The 16,831-nt window shown below is 37.7% G+C and overlaps 1 long non-coding RNA gene across 1 annotated transcript; it reads right to left on the minus strand.

Annotated features, from left to right (window-relative positions):
• Window positions 1-1,689: 1,689 nt before the first annotated feature.
• Window positions 1,690-3,615, minus strand: LOC131410025 (uncharacterized). Its single transcript, XR_009221103.1, has 2 exons — window positions 3,486-3,615; window positions 1,690-2,189 (listed from the first exon to the last, which is right to left on the minus strand). It is a non-coding gene; the product is annotated as an uncharacterized LOC131410025 (long non-coding RNA).
• Between the last annotated feature and the right edge of the window lie 13,216 nt (window positions 3,616-16,831).

Here is a 16,831-nt window from a genome sequence, read left to right on the forward strand (position 1 = left end):
CAGCATTGGATGAGATGAGATGAGAAGTTTATTTCCAAAGTTATTCTACTATATTTAAACTATATTATTTATGAGTCAGATGTCAAGACATGTTTTAGAGGCAGAGAGAGCAACTGATTAGTTCACCTACACATTTTTCAGGTTCATTATAACTTTCGTGTGCCACCTTGTGTCAACTTTACCAACTTTAGTGCTTCACTGTTCTTCTTTAAAAAACTCACAATTTCACTTTTCTTGTAAAGCACCTTGCTGTTTTCTTCTTAGTCACTAGATGGCAGTTCTGTATGTCTGTAAATTACCACTGCAGCAGGAAACGAGAGGTCTTAAGCCAGTTTACTCTGTACAAATGATGGCCATAGGAGGATTTCTGGTCCATCAAGGCTGCCTGTGTTTTTCCGTGGCCGTAACGGGGATGTCTAGGACAGCTTAGTCAGAGGCACGAAGCAGAGTCAGAAAGCATCCTCTAAGTTCTTCTTCAGATGTGCGTTCAGTCACCTGCCCTCTCACCTGAGTACAATGGAGTTTGTTGAATGTGTTCTGACTCTTACTCTCTCTGTAGTTAATAAGTCTGGGAGCTCCATACCCCTAGAAAAAACACATGACTCATAAAGAATTTTCTCAACTAAACGGAGTTGAGGGTTGTGGTGTTGCCAGAGAGTTTGATGCTTAAAGAAAATACAGCTGGTGCTCATGAGGAAGAAAGAGGGTCACCTACTCCTGGAGGGCTTTTATTGATGCTCCTATAGAATGAGCAAGTTTAAAATAAAACCACATTGCTTAAACCTCACTAACTGATTGTTTTATTTTCAAATAATGTGCTCTGAAAATCTGCTATGTCTAAAAAACTATTTCATAAAACTGACACAATTCTGTTTTTTATTCTCTGGTATTTGAAATACTATTAAAACTGTAACTCCTTTAACATTCTACAATATACAAACAGGCAAATATCAATTATATTCTCTAAAAATGTTTGCTCCCATGCTAAATATTAATATATGGTAGCAAAACTGGTTACCACCCAGTTTTTAACTAATTTTTTGCTTTTGAAATTACATATAAAATTTGTGTTTTGAAGTATTTTCCTAAAACTCAACATCTTTCTGACATAAGTGGACTAGTTGAGAGGTAACTAGAATGAAATTTGATCTTTAAAACTCTAGCTTTATGTAAGAATTGATAATATCAGGCAGTTGAAAGTTGAGTCTCTCCACATTATATTTATTAATTGTGAATAGCCACATCTATTACCAAGTGCTGAATAATAAAAAGAAATTAAACAATATCAGCACTCTTACCCCACATGTGGTACAGTTTATATGCAAATAAATTCTCAAAGGTCAGAGAAATGCTTATGATTTCAGATAACTGGTAATATACTTGCTCATTCCAGTTTTAACCTCATTTGAAATTGACTTAAAATTCTTCTCTTAGGATCCTGGTCTAATCAGTGCCCCCTGCTCCCCTCAATGCCTCATTTGATTGCAAAGTTATCTGAAGAATTTAATATTCTTTTCCATTTGTTCTCTTTAAAATATCTGTGATAGTGATTTTTATACAATGACCAGTTGGTACAATTTATTATTAGTTTCAGAAACATCTTTATTTAGGAACAAATCAAGGAAATGTAGCCAGAAAAACCCAGGACCCTGTCACCGTAGCCGAATCAATGAACGCAATGACCAGGGACCGAGGAAAAGAAAAGTGGTTTAATTTTGCCAGCAAAATGAGGCTGTAGTGGGCACATGCCCCAAAATCCACAGTCCTCCTGAGGCATTAGGAGTTGAGGCTTTTAAAGGAAAGTCTGTGGGAAATAATATATCCTTGGTGACTGATTATTTGTTGGAGGAGTGATCCCAGTCTTCTGGCGCCAAGCCGGCTGTCATCTCTATCTACAGCGGGAGATCTAGGGCTCCATCAACCAATCTTCTCTCATCACCAGAAATTTGGCCTTGGGGTGTGGACGGCAACTGCTGCCAATTAACGATTACAGTTTACAAGGTTTTAGGTGGGGGAGGGGAGCTGCGGCTTTGCAGTTCGGCGTCCTCCCATCAGCCTGCGTTTAGCTGAGTTAGGGGAGCTGCAGGTGTCCTCTGTTTGTCTGTCCCTGTGATGAATGGTGGATTCGGCGCCAGGAAGCGGGAGTTGGGGAGCTTCAGCTTCTTGATAATTTTGAGATCTCAGTCTCCCTGTAACAAACCACAAGAACTGGTAATTAGTCAGAGTTTCAGTTTGTAGACACCTGGGCTTTCAACAATTTATTACCTCCATTTGTCTTGTGGAATTCAGGAACACAAAGGGTAAAACAACCCATATCTACATGTGAATATAACTTAGAGAAGCAGAGAAGGGGGAATGAGTGCTTTTTGATTTAACCCCATATATGGTGGGTTCAATGCTGGGGAACAGATATCAGAGCTGGTATCAGAAACAGATGTGAGGAATGTGGGGTTGCCTAGCTGATGGTGCTTGAGGGATTCCTCATGGGATTCTTGGCATAGAAAAGTTTAAAGAGTAAAGCATCATTGGTCAGATCAAAAGTGTGGGGTGAACATAATTCTGAAGGAATAATGATGGAGATATAAGAACAAGAAGCCACTTGAATTGCGTTGGAAGGTATTAGACACATCAAAGAGCTGGGAAAAAAACCTTGTTTAATGTAAGTTCTTTCTAAACTCTAAGGCAAAAAGTAATATGAATTTACATGGTAATTATAAGCCACAAAACAAAAATTCACAAGACAAGTAAAGAACTAAAGTAGAAACCAGAGTAAGAAAAATAGAGGTTAAAGGAGAGATGGAGAGAGATGGTTGGGGTCAGAAAACAGACAATCCTTGAAGTCTCCCTCAGACTCTGATCATTCTTAGTGCTCAGTAAACACTTTGAGCCCATGAGCCTGGGGAGGGGCAAAGTGAGAGGTGGTTGGGAGGGACCACAATGCAAGGATACCCTTGTGGAGGCACTGACATTGAAAATCAGTGACATTTTGCCAAGGTGTTTACCATAATATATTAAGGATTATTCTGGAAAGTTAAGGATTTTTCTGGAATGTACATTTTCATTTTATGGAAACTCCAACTAGCCTGGAGAACGATTTAGACATTTCAGCTTTAGAAATAAACAGAGGGGTCGGCTCGGTGGCACAGCAGTTAATTGCGCACACTCTGCTGTGGTAGCCCCGGGTTCACAGGTTCAGATCCCAGGCGCGCACCAATGCACCTCTTGTCAAGCCATGGTGTGGCGGAATCCCATATACAGTAGAAGAAGATGGGCACAGATGTTAGCCCAGGGCCAATATTGCTCAGCAAAAAGAGGAGGATTGACATCAGAAGTTAGCTCAAGGCTGACCTTCCTCCCCCCAAAAAAAAGGAAAGAAAGAAATAATGAGAATCTTTTCTGTCAGTTTTAAGAATGAAAACCAGTTAGCATCTGGAAAACAGTTGCAATTTGACATGAGAATGTGAAGAAAGAATTAGATGTCACACGTTGTTTTTGCTTTTCTCTGGGGCAGTAGGGCTTGCAGGGGGAATGAAGTTCCATCTTTGCTCTATTGAGTTTGAGAAGGTGTAAAATTCATTTGTGCTGGGCAACACTGTTGACCTGTGGAGAAAGACAAATGGTTCCAGCAGCTGATCTAAAGGAATAACTGAGCTCATAAAAGTTCTTAGCTTATAAAAGGTGCTTCTTCTTTATTGAACTTTACTGGACATCCATTGACCTATATGTGCAAGATATTTGTGGTAGGTATTGAAGAAAATACAAAGAATTATAAGGTTCCAAGCTCCTCCACATACATGAAACTGTTTGCAAGATGTAATTAGGTTCTGCCAAGGTATTTAGTGTATGTTGTATTACAGAACCTAAAAAAATTGGGAATGTTATTCAGAAAATGTAATTAAGGACAGCTCCTTAGGAGAGGTAGACTAGATCAAGTCCTCAAATGGATCACTTTTGGGCAGGTGGAGGGAAGAAAGAATGAGGATTTCAAATGGAAGAAGAGGGGAAAGGTACAGACGTAGAAAGGAACATGGCGTTTGGGCATGGGGGTGGGGAGGCCATGACAGGCACAGTCTTCCTGTGACTGAGAGGCAGCTCAGTTTCCTCCTCCAGGAGCCCAGCACTGCTTCCCACCTCCTGGCCTCCTCCACCTGCAGACCCCTGGCCTGAACCAAGGCCTATTTATCTGGATCGCTGCCCAGTCTCCCAACAGGTCCCTCTACTTCCAGTCTTAATTTCTTCTAATCTTTCCTCCACAATACCTCCAGAGTTACCTTCTAGAATCTAAATTTGCTTAAATCTGATATCTGCTTAGACTGCTACAATGACTGCTCAGAGCATCCGAGAGAACATTCAGACTCCTGAGCTGGACACGCAGGCTTTCTCTTGCTGTCCTCATCTTTAGCCTCATCACCCACTGTTTCCTACATGTTGGCTTTTTTCCAGCCTTAAAAATACCCCCATACTCTGAAATCCTTAGCATCCTTTATATCTGTCTTTTTATATGTGTTTCTTCTGTCTTCCTACCCTCTTTTTTGATCAACTTAATTCCTATGTCTCAATCTAAACTCATGTCAAATGTTCCTTCCTCTTGGACACTTTTCCTGGGAGGTCTCCATTTAGAGACCCCTTTTGATGTCGCCACTCGGGGACCTTGTACTTATCTACTTTTTCTTAACTGTTGTTTTTTTCATGTCTCATTGACAGTGAGCTCCTTAAAGCTGAGACTATCCTTCTTCTTCATAAATAAATGGCAAGCAATAGGATATATTGGAGCATATGAGGAAGCCATTTGGTGTAAAACTAATTAGGCTTGACCTTGTTTTTTTTTCCCCCCCAAAAGGGGCCTGTAGCCTCTGTTCATCCATTGTATATCAGCTTTAAGCAATTAACATGTCCCAAAGACAAAAACAATGACCTAAGGTGCTGATGTGATAAATGCAACTTCTCCCACATTGGCATTTCCTTAAGGATAAGCATTTCTCCCTAGGCTAGGATTTGATTGCTGTGCTCATCCTGTGACCACCCAACTCGAGACAACAGCCACATCCATGGAGACAGCAGACCTGATACCTACTGTGTCCATCAATCAACGTGCTGAAAGGTCAATGTCACGGCTATTATGAAAGGAACATTGCAATCACATGTGAAACATGCTCTTTGATGGTATATAACCACTCTGTACACCCCACTTCTTTGGAGTGCTCCATTTCTTAGTGAAAGGACTCTCCCCGGCTATATGGCCCTCAAATGTTGGCTCATCATAAACTCAACCCAATTTTGATTTATAGATTGGTCATGGATTATTTGTGTCAACATTCTATTTGTCCCTCCAGTATCTAAACACAGTACCTGACACCTTTGGGGCACTCAGAAAATGTTTGATGATTGAATATGTATGTGAGAGACCACACTGACTGGAGAAGAAGAGGCTTTTCGGGGCGTGCTAGAAAATTCGCTCACATTCCTACCACAGTGGTTGAGGCTGTGTGCTTTGGACCAGTTTGTCTGGGCACCAATCCCAGTTATTCCACTTTTAACTGGGAAACCTGTGCAAAGTATTTACTCTCTGAGATTTAGTTTTCTCATCTATAAAATGAGGCTACTGAGAACTCCTGTCTCATAGGGTTTCAGTGAGACTGAAATGCATTAACTTATGTAAAGTGCTTAGAAGAGCTCCTGGTGCATAGTAGGCACTAAAATGTTAGCTGTTATGTTATCATTATTGCTCTTATATATAAGCAATACTCTGGTTTTGAAAAGATGCTTTCATAGTATAGTTGATCCTCATTATTTGTGGATTCCGTGTTTGCACACTTGCACACTAGCTAAAATGTACTGACAGCCTCCAAATAAACACTCACAGGGCTTTCATGTCCATTTGCAGATATGCACAAAGTGGTGAAAAACTTGAGTCACTCGACATGCACGTTCCCAGCTGAGGGGAACAAGGTGACGCTCTGCCCTCTTGTTTCAGCCCATGCTGTAAACAAGTGTCCTTCTTGCAGTCTATTTAGTGCCTCATTTCTCATCTTTTTGTGCCTTGTGTTGGTGACTTTGCTGTTCAATATGTCCCCCATGTGTAGCGCTGCAATGCTGCCTGGTGTTCCTCAGGGCAAGAGATTGTGACATGCCTTTACAGAGAAAGTATGTGTGTTCGACAAGCTTCTTTCAGACATGAGGTACAGTGCTGTTGGTGTGAGTTCAATGTTAATATATCAACAATATATTTTAAATAAGGTGACTTTAAAGAGAAACACACAGAGAATAAGGCTACGTATTGATCAGTTGAAGAAAATGTGACTAAGGCTTGCAGCAACCTAACCCTGCATTTCTCGTAGGAGCAGTGGGTCATATTCACTGACTCAGTGTTCACAGTGACTTTATAGAATGTCACACTGTGCATAACAAGCATCATTGTGCATATCTTATGTAATCCTCACATACTCCTTTATAGTAGGCAGGGTAGGGAATAGGTTGTCCACATTCTACAGGCTATTCCAGACCTTATGAGCCAAGTAGAGAATTTAAAATGTCTTGTGCTCAGCATAAGAGCCATGAGATTTTGAGCAAGGAAGATCTATGATGAACTGATGTTTAAGGAAGAATTACCTAGCAAGAGAATGTAGTATCAAGAGGAAGAGGGAGAATTGAGCCAGAAAGGAGGACCAGTTGTTAAACTCTCCAAGTATTGCCAATGCTAGATGAGGAGATTTGGAGCTAAGGTGCTGATGTGATAAAAGAAAAGTAGCAGACAAATGATGAAATAATGGATTTGGTAACCATATATAGGGTGTAAGTTAGGCTGTGGTTCTCAAAGTGGGGTCCCTGGACCAGCAGCATCAGCATAACCTGGGAACCGGGTAGAAATGCAAATTCTCAGGTGCTGCTGCACACCTGCTGAACTGGAAACTCTGGGGTGGGGCCTGGCAATCTGGGTTTCAACAAGGCCTCCAGGTGCTTCTGCTGCCCATCAAGTTTAAGAGCCAATGAATTAGAAAAATGATTCAAACACGTCACCATGCCCAGGTAAGCGACAAGGCAGAGAGGTGGTATTTGTTTGGAAGATAAGATGCATTTTAAACTTTAAGAAAAAGTAGTTCAACGTCTGTTTCATCATAAGGATTCCAGCATTTAAGATCTTTTAGCTCTCTGCATTTAAGATCTTTTTTCCACAATATGTTTTCCTTTAGAGAGCCCCTGGTAAGTTATTTACCATTTACCACATGTTCTGAGAATCCCTTCTTTCTTGAAATACCCTTTCAGACGTGAAAATGTACTTTATTTTTGTACACAATCTCCTCTATTTAAAATTCGGATTTCTCTTCTTATAGGATCATGTACGGCACATGCAGCCTTACTGTAAATTTGGAATGTCATTGGTTTGTTCCAAAACCTTAGAATGTTTTAGAATTTAGAACAAGATGAAGAGAGAATTTATATGTTTCTCTGTAGGACTCATATTTTTCAGATGTCTAGAGGTATCCCAACTTGCCAGTAATGTGGCCTTAGATTTAGCAGAACTTGAAAATCCTAATATAGTAGGAAGTGAATTACTTCTTTTTTTTTTTTAAGATTTTATTTATTTATTTTTTCCCCTCAAAGCCCCAGTAGATATTTGTATGTCATAGCTGCACATCCTTCTGGTTGCTGTATGTGGGACACAGCCTCAGCATGGCCAGAGAAGCGGTGCGTCAGTGCGCTCCCGGGATCCGAACCCTGGCCACCAGCAGCAGAGCGCGTGCACTTAACTGCTAAGCCACGGGGCCGGCCCAAAAGTGAATTACTTCTCTCGTATTAACATTTACAAAATAAATGATCACAATGTTAACTTACCAATAAGCACTTTCCATATTCCAGTCTCTGAAAGTATCTTGCTTACATAATAAACAAGATAAAGTTTCAAAGATGAGCCAAATAACTTTTCAGCAAAAGCTTGACTTGAGTCTATCTTGGCTTCCTTTTTGACAGTTTTAGCCTTAATGTTACAGTATTGTTTTCTTTTTCTAGGAATCAGATAACCTTGTATTTGGTGAATATTTTAATTTTTAATGGCCACTTGTATTTTGTGATACGCACGTGTTTAAACAATCTATAATAACCCACCATTACCACCCATATATAAGATTATACAGGAATGGAAGAATTTTGGCTGACACTGTATATAATTGTTCAGCCAAGGCAGATGGCAGACTCTACCACTTACAATGATTTAGGGGTTTGAAGCAGTATTTTTAAATACAAATAATCTCAAAATTGGTAATATATAAAATATAATACTGTGTTAACTAACCAAAAGAGTTAAATTTGTTACCTTTCCTCCATTTATAAGGATGCACCCATTATATAGATTCTGTACAAAATTGCAAAGATCACTTTTTTCCTTTTCAAAGTTTATTTATTTTAATTTTTAATAGTGAGAAGCTTAGTATTGGGTAAACTGCTGCACAATTACTGGAAATGCTGAGAGTCTTTTTGAAAAGTGTAAAAGTCTAAAGACAATGAAAAGTACATTTCTCCAATGTCAAGTCCTTTGAGCCTCTGTCTAGTAGTACACTGAAGAGATGGAAGATTAAGTACCAGCACAGGACACAAGAGAACAGGCTCCCAACTTGAGTCCTTCCCACTGACCACAGTGTGCCTGGCAGACGCTTGGAGATTAAATCTGGTCTTTGTCCATGGGTGGGCCCTGAGAGGAGGATTTTGCTTAAATGACCAAAGAATAGACAACATTTTTTCTTGATAATAAGTAATACTTACCATATAAATTTCTTTATAAATCTCTGAATAAAATAAAAAAATATAACCCGTACAGAAATCAACTCTTACTGACAAGCCCCACAGCCTTCTCTAGAAAGCTCAACAGAAAATGTCACAGCTGACTGTGAATTGGTCTTCTCTGAAAGCCAGCCAGCCCTTCACTGATAGCTTTGGATGAGGAAGGCCAGATACAATTCTTTGAAGATGTTTAGCTGAATTCAGAACCAAAAATCCTACCTCCAGTTGGCTCCTCTGTGAGAATGGATGGCCGGCCTTATTTCACAGGAGGGGCAGATGAGGTTTCAGATGAGCTCTGTTCCCCAGGGATGGAAAAGCTGGATTGTGACATTGATTCAGAGCTGACATTTTGCAGATAAAGATAGGGTCATAGAGGGAAACAAATATTTCAGCAAATTGGATTTTTGTTCTCTACAGTGGGAGTAATTTAACAAGCAGATAGTCTCTCACTCCAACTTCTCTTCCCTCTTCTCGATCTGTAATATCGCTGTAAAAATTCTCTCTATAAAAATTTCAGTCTTTTTTCTTTGCAGTCTATTTATTATCATCTTTACGAATTCTTTGACTTCACCACCTTCTTGGCACCACAACGCTAGCCATTGAGATATTAGTATAGATTCGGTTTTGCAATTTCATCCTCTTATCTCTATTTCCTCTGCCATTTCTTGGCTTTAGTTCTTATTGTATTTTATGCTTGAAAACATTTGAAGCTTACAAAGTATATCAGTTCCTTATTTTCTCAACTTTTTATTATCTAAGTGCCCTCAACTATCACTTTTTTAAAAAAAGAAGTGAAATACATAACAGAACAATACACTGTAATAAACTGACCACTTGTAAAATTAAGTTCAACCTGAAATCCTTCCCCACTTAACAGAGACCATCTTTTATAATTCACCATGCTTTAGTTTGGGCAGGGTCAGTTTATCAATGATTTTTGGATGTTTTAGACCACATGAGAGAAATACAGTGTAAGGTAAAATTGTTAATCTTGCAGAAGTTGTAGAATTTCCTGATGGTTAGGGAAATCAATGGCGGAGAACCTGAATCATAGGAAAAGTAGTTAATTAATTAGCACCTGACAGAGTTTGTTAATTTGGTAAGGATGATGATAAGACATATATGTTGAAAAGATAACTTTGCATATCAGAGTATTGTCAGAGGCTACTGGGAAAATTCGTAATGTTCTCAAATACTACAAAAAATGACCATTTTTTGATAAAAGATGTCATACATGATGGTATCATATACTTCTGTCAGAAAATTTGTAATGAAGAAAATGAACACTTGAGTCATTTTAATTCTAACAATTTTTTCATGCCTATTATTAGGTTAAAAAAATTTTAAGTAGTAAAGTGGTAAGTAATGTACTTGCTTCATTTTTAATTTCTTTTAGGAAAACAACTTTTTCACATTTTTAAAAAATATTTGTATTTATTTTATGCTGAATTTATTCCTGGGCACAAAGCCTTTTTTTTAAATTAAATAACACCAATTCTTTTCAAACTCTTTCAAAAAGTTGAAGAGGAGAGACTATTTCTAAAGTCCTCCTGTGGGGTTAGCAGTATGCTGATATCAGAGCCAAAGACACTAAGAGAAAATAAAATGACAGGTGTTTGAAACTACAGAAATAGAAAACTATAATAGAATACAATAGAAGAGAAAAGTACAATTTCTATTGTAGAAAAGTACAATATCTTTGATGAATATTGATACAAAAATCCTCAATAAAATAGTAACAAACCAAATTCAGCAGCATATTAAAAGGATTATACATCATTTTTAGGTGGGATTTATTCCTGGAATGCAAGGATGTTTCAATATATGAAAATAAATCAATGTAATAAACTACATTAACAAAATGAAGGAAAAAATAAAAAGATCATCTTAATGGATGCAGAAAAAGCATTTGACAAAACCGAACATGCTTTCATGTTAAAAACCCTCAGATATAAGGAAGCTACTTCAACATAATAAAAGCCGTATATAGAAATTCACACAGAACACCATATTCATGGGTGAAAGACTGAAAACTTTTCCTCGAAGATCAGGAACACGGCAAGAAGGCCCACATTCACCACTTCTATTCAACATGGTATTAGAAGTTCTAGACAAAGCAATTAGGCAAGAAAAAGAAAGAAATAGCATCCAAATTGGAAAGGAAGAAGTAATATTATATTTGTTTACAAATATTATCTTATATGTTGAAACCCCTAAAAATTCCAGAAAAAAATTTTTAGAACTAATAAATTCTGCAGAGTAGTGGGACACAAAATCAACATGCAAAAATTAGTTGTTCTTCTATACATTAATAATAAGTAATCTGAAAAAGAAATCTAGAGACATTACATTTTTATTTACAATATCATCAAAAAGAATAAAATACTTAAGACTCAACTTATTCAAAGAGGTAAAAGTTCCAATGATGTTTTTTGCAAAAATATAAAAATATGTCCTAAAATGCATATGGACCCTCAAGGGACCCTGAATAGCCAAAACAATCTAGAAGAAGAAGAACAAAGTTAGAGAACTCATACTTCCTGATTTCAAAACTTACTACAAAGTAATCAAAACAGTGTGGTACTGGCATAAATACACACAATATACTAATGAAATAGTATAGAGAGCCCAGAAATAAACCTTTGCTTATACAGTCAAATGATTTTTGACAAGGGTGCAAAGACCATTCATTGGAGAAAGGATAAGTTTTTCAACAAATGGTGCTGGGAAAACTGGATACCCACATGCAAAAGAATGAGGTTGGATGCTTACCTTACACCATATACAAAAATTAAGTCAAAATAGATCAAAGATGTAAATGTTAGAGTTGAAGCTATAAAATCCTTAGAAGAAAACACAGGGTAAAAGCTGTGTGTCATTGAGTCCAAATGCCATTGCCAACAATGATTTCTTTAATATGACACTAAAGACATAAGCAACAAAAAAATAACAAATTGGACTTCATCAAAATGCAAAAGTTTTCTGTATCACAAGATACTATCAACAAAGTAAAAAGGCCACCCACAGAATGGTTGAGAATATTTGCAAATCACATATCGGATAAGGGCTTAATATCTAGAATATATAAAGAACTCTCACAACTCAACAATTAAAAAAACACCCAATTTAAACATGCACAAAGGACTCGAATAGACATTTCTCCAAACAAGATAAAAAATGGCCAGTACACACATGAAAAGATGCTCAACATCACTAAGAATCAGGAAAATGCAAAATAAAACCACAATGAGATACATCTTCATACCCATTAGGATAGTTACTATCACAAAATCAGAAAATAACATGTTGGCAAGAATGTTGAGAAATTGGAACCCTTGTGCTCTGATGGTGAGAATATAAAACTGTGGAAAACAGTATGGTAGTTCCTTCAAAAATTAAAAATAGAATTACCATATCATCTAGCATTTCCACTTATGGGTTCTGAAATAATAGAAAATATATTTATTGGTCTCTGCCTCTAGTTCCTGGCACAGAGCTCCTAAAACCCTTGTAATTTCCTAAATGATAAGAGCACTAGGAGCATCTCTTGTTCTAATATTTGTCTTTGACTCCATCCCTGACACAGAGCTCCTAAAACCCTTGTAATTTCCTAAGTGATAAGAACACTAGGAGAATCTTTTGTTCTATTGAGGCAACTCTGGGTGGGCTCCTGGATGGCTCCTGGATGGGGGCTGGTCACCAGACAGACCAAGCCCTGATTAGAAGCTTGGAATATTTAGCCCTACTCCTTATCCTCCAGACAGGGGAGAGGGGCTGGAAACTGAGTTAATAATTGATCATGCCTACATGAGGGAGCCTCAGTAAAAATCCCAATAGAAGGAGGTTCAGAGAGCTTCCAGGTTGCCAATGACAAGGAGTGACTGGAGAGTGGTGCACCTGGAGATGGCATAAAAGCTCTGTGCTCTTTCTCACATACCTTTCCCTATGCGCCACTTCCATCAGGCTGTTCTTGAGTTATATCCTTGTATAATAAACTGGTGATCTAGTAAATGTTTCTCTGAGTTTTGTGAGCCACTCTAGCAAATTAATCAAACCCAAGGAGGAGGTTGTGGGAAGCTCTGGTTTACAGCCAGTCAGTCAGAAGTACAGGAAACAACCTGGGCTTCTAACTAGCATATGAAGTTGAAGTGAGGTTGGGTGGGTGTGCAGTCTTATAGGACTGAGCCCTCAACCTGTGGAATCGGATGTATCTCTGTGTTGACAGCATCAAATTGAGTTGAATTATCTGACGACCAGCTGACATTCCAAGAATTGCTTGTTGGAGGTCTGGGGAACCCTCCCACATGGGAGAAAATGAATCTCAGAACACCATTTATGGGTATACACCCTAAAGAACTGAATGCAGAGGTAAAAAGACATATACATACACCCCTGTCATTAACAGTGTTATTCAAAATAGCCAGAAGCTGGAAGCAAGCCAAGTGTCCATCAACGGATGAATTGACAAAAAAAATGTGCTGGATACACACAGTGGAATACCATTCACCCTTAAAAAGGAAGGAATTCTGACACATGCTATGGCATGGATCAACCTTAAAGACTTTATGCTAAGTGAAATAAAGCCAGCCACAAAAGTAAAATAGTGTATGATTCTACTCATATAAGGTACTTAGAGTAGTCAAATTCATAGGAATAGAAAGGAAAATGGTGGTTCCCAGGGGCAAGAGGGAGAGACAACAGGGAGTTGTTGCTTAATGTGCACAGAGTTTCACTGCAAGGTAAAAATAGTTCTGTGGATGGTTGGAGGTTATAGCTACACAATAATGTGAATGTACTGAATGTCACTGAACTGTACACTTAAAAATGGTTAAAATGGTCAATTTTATGTTATGCATATTTTATGACCATTTAAAAAAATTAATTATTTCCAACAAATAAACAAACACTAGCTACATGCAATAGCATAGATAACTATCACAATCATAATGCGGCATAAAAGAAATTATATTCAAAAGGCAATATATTTTATAATTCAATTTATATAAAATCCAAAAAAGACGAGGTCTGGCTTCCAGTAATGGTGGAGTAGCTTGTTGAACTAACACTCTCACAGATAACAATGATAAAATCTGCATAAAATATTATATATATTTATAGAGAATCATTTATCTATATGTAATATACATATAATAAATGTGTATGTGTGTGTATGTATAAATCTCTTCCAAAGCAAGCAGAACTGAGACAGAGTCTTCCCTTAAGTGATGGGAATTGCACCAGGAGATATTTGCAAGCTTGAGTCTTTTGCCTCAAAGCATTCCAAAATCTGTACATGGCCCAGACAGGGGAAAAACTACAGTCTTACTTGTAATGCTACAGGACATATTTTGGGGCTGGCAGAGTAGCTGGAAAGTTAGGGGAGAAATTCTGGAAGGGAGGGACACACAAAGAGGAAAATCTCAAAATATGTATGAATGTCTCCCCCCAACACACACCAAATTGGCAGATCTTTGAACAACACACATGCACGGTAGGCCCCAGAGGGCCTTGTGTAAACAACAGTTGGAAGATGAAAGACCTGAATGAGGATTTCAGCTATGCTCACTGTAAAGGAGACAGGATTGGAGTTTCAGTCCAGCCAAGTTAACTCTCTGCTAGAAAAACAACAACACTCTTCAAAGGAATACAATAGAATCCAGAGTCTCTATAACTATCATTCATGGTTTCCAGTACACAATTTTGAAAAATCATGAGATTTGAAGAAATAGGAAAATGTAATCCATATATGAGCAAAAGCAGGCAGTAGAAGCTATCCTCAAGGTGTTGCAATTAGCAAACAAGGATAAGAGAGTAACTATTATAAAGATGATCATGGTGGTAAAGAAAAATATTCTCATAATGAATGAACAGATGTTGAAACTCAGCAGAGAAATGGAAATTACAAAAAAGTACCAAATAAGAAGATGAAATAAAAAAATACTTTTGAGTTTACCGGTAGATGAGAAACAGTAGAAGAAACATGAAGATAGAGCAATAGAAATTATCTAGCCTGAAGAAAAGAATGTAAAAATTTTGAAGAAAAATGAAGAGAGCCTTACAACCTGTGAGATGATTGAGTCTCCAGCAGAGGGGAGAGACAGAAAAATTAAATGAGGCAGAAAGGTAAATCAATAAGTAATAGCATAACTTTCAAAATTTGGTGGAAAATCTAAAATTTTAGATCCAAGAAAGTCAGGAAACCCACAAAATAAAACACAAATTAAAACCATACCTAGGCACGTGATAGTCAAGCTGCTAAAATCCAAAGATAAAGGAAAATCTTGAAAGCAGTCAAGGAACTACATATATACATGGGAAGACATTACATACAGGGAGAAATAATGTGAATGATGGATGATACATTATCAAACACAAAAGAGACAAATCAATAACAAAATGACATCCTTCAAGTGCAAAATGAAAACCCAAAAGTCAACACAGGATTCTATATTTAGCAGAACTCACTTTCATAAAGGAAGCAGAAGCCACAATAAGAGACCGCACACATATTAGATAGCTAGAATAAAAAATCAAATTGCAAATACCAAGTGCTGGTGCGGACTAGGAGCAACTAGAACTAGGAATGCAACATGATAGTTGCATTTGGAAAACAGTTTAGCAGGTTCTTATAAAGTTAAACATACATTTATTATATGACTCAGATATCCCCCTCCTAGGTATTTACTGAAACAAATTAAAAACTAATGTTTAAACAAAAACCTTTGTGTGAATCTTTATAGCCATTTTATTAATAATTGCCAAAAGCTGGAAATAAACTAAGTGTCCTTCATCAGGTGAGTCGAGAAAGAAGCTGTGGTGCATCGGGACATTAGAATAGTACTTGGCAATAAAAAGGATAAACTCTTGATTCACACAACAACATGGATGAATCTTGGAGGCATTTCTCTAAGTGAAGGAAGCCAGATGCAAAAGGCTATATGGTATATGATTCCATTTACATGACTTTCTAGAAAAGGCAGAATTACAGAGATGGAAAGTGATCAGTGGTTGCCAAGGGATGGAGTGGGGGAAGCAGTTGACTACAAAGAGACAGTATGAGAGAATTTTGGGGGTGAAAAAAACAGCTCTGTATGGTACTGTAGAGATGGATACATGACCATAAAGTTGTCAAAACCCGTAGAACTGTACACCGCAAAGAGTGAATTTTACTCTGCAAATTTTAAAAATCAATCAGGATGCTGGGGAACTCAGATGGAATGCAGCAACAAATGAATCTCACTGTATTACAAGCACCTGACATAACCACACAGAAGGGGTGGGGGTGAAAGGTCCTGACCTAAGTAACTTTGGAAGACAGTGCTTTGACGGGATACTGTAAATCTAAAGTACTGGACAAAAACACTGTACACTAGGTGATAAATGTGTTTCTCATAAGGGTATGGATTAGCAATTCTGAAACTAGTTGACACATTAGTAAATATATTGTAGATAACTGGAGTTAAGTTTCTCACTGTTGGTAAAAGAAGTTACATATAAACAAAAGGAGAATGCTAGAATAAAATCTGTGGTGCTGGATTGGAGTTGGAAGTATCAGTATAAATCCATGTCTCTTTTAATATCTCTATCCAGATAGATAGTTAGATTGATAGATAGATGGATAGATCAACAGATAGATGTGTATACCTGAGTTTCTATTCATACATACATTTCCAAGCTCTGCTGAGTGGGTCTAGAAGCAGTTACACTCTAGTATCAATGAGCACACCTAGCTCCCAGATCTGCATTTATATCATTCTCCAATAAAAAGAAGCAGGTTTTCTTGGAGAAGTGGCTAATTCTAGGGCTGGAGATGGAAAATACAAGATGAACCTGGAACACCTTGTAATGCCAGAAAGTAGGAAAGTGCTTTAAAAAAAACACAGAAAATGATGAGATGTGTCAAAAGGAATCAATCTGAAAGACTTCCCAATGGCTCAAGCTGGAAAATTGTGAGCAACAAAATAAATAATGGTAGCATTGGATTATTACCCAGAGAACAAAATAAATATCCATGAGTCTATACTGATATGAAATAGATTAAATAAGAAAGGAAGAA

The sequence above is a fragment of the Diceros bicornis genome, chromosome 9 (assembly GCF_020826845.1).
Source record: "Diceros bicornis minor isolate mBicDic1 chromosome 9, mDicBic1.mat.cur, whole genome shotgun sequence".
Lineage (NCBI taxonomy): Eukaryota > Metazoa > Chordata > Mammalia > Perissodactyla > Rhinocerotidae > Diceros > Diceros bicornis.